This window comes from Oxyura jamaicensis, unplaced genomic scaffold, assembly GCF_011077185.1.
Source record: "Oxyura jamaicensis isolate SHBP4307 breed ruddy duck unplaced genomic scaffold, BPBGC_Ojam_1.0 oxyUn_random_OJ67100, whole genome shotgun sequence".
Taxonomy (NCBI): Eukaryota; Metazoa; Chordata; class Aves; order Anseriformes; family Anatidae; genus Oxyura; species Oxyura jamaicensis.
Genome location: NW_023308379.1, coordinates 3,941 through 4,684, shown reverse-complemented (window position 1 = coordinate 4,684; position 744 = coordinate 3,941). Strand labels below are relative to the sequence as shown.

The 744-nt window shown below is 37.4% G+C and overlaps 1 long non-coding RNA gene across 1 annotated transcript in view; it reads left to right on the top strand.

The window, feature by feature from the left end:
- Positions 1-512, top strand: part of LOC118159097 — a 2,377-nt gene extending 1,865 nt beyond the window's left edge. Inside the window, exon 3 of the long non-coding RNA XR_004746994.1 lies at positions 368-512. This is a non-coding gene — a long non-coding RNA (uncharacterized LOC118159097). The remainder of the gene's footprint in view (positions 1-367) is intronic.
- Positions 513-744: the final 232 nt, after the last annotated feature.

The following is a 744-nucleotide window of genomic DNA, read 5'->3' as shown; positions in this document are numbered from 1 at the left end:
GTTGTTTTCGGGTGTGGTTGTTTTCGGGTGTGGTTGTTTTCGGGTGTTGAAACCTTTGGGCTACTCAGCCCAGGTTGTACCCCATATTTTTAAGACAATTCTGATAAATCTTATTTTGGGACAACAATTTTCTTTTTTCCTAGAAAATCAGTTTGCTATATATATAAAATGAGCTTGAAAAATTGTCTCCAGCACAAACAAGGTTGGACATAATGTTGGTACAGTAAGAAAAAAAATGGTGAAGATACAGGTTACTGGTTGCTTTTGACTATTTAAGGCTATGTATTGTATCTTCTGTTGGTTACAAAATTATTAATTGGGAATCATAGTACTCAGATTTTGGCCTTCTGTTATGTTAACTGTGCAGAATAGAACAGAAGAGGAAAAGGAGGACAGATTCACCACCAGTGCAACTCCCATTGCGGTCATATGGAAGGAATTATCAATGGGAGGTGAGGCAGACTGATTTAATTAGACTACTGAAATCAATATTATAACTTCTAAAGGATGGAGAGGACAACTGGAGTGATTGACCAGATTATCGCATTTGGTAGGAATTCTTGCTCAGAGTCCAGTCCTGGTTGTGTATATAACTGTGCTGCAAGCATTATGTGCTTTTAGCCTAATTCATCTTAGTTTCTGACTATTTTGCAGGGATTCCAAGCTGAACTGCAGAAGCTTATGTAGAAGTGGCTGTTGGAAACTTTCCTAAGTTCATTTATTTACTGAAGTGTTTGAGAGATA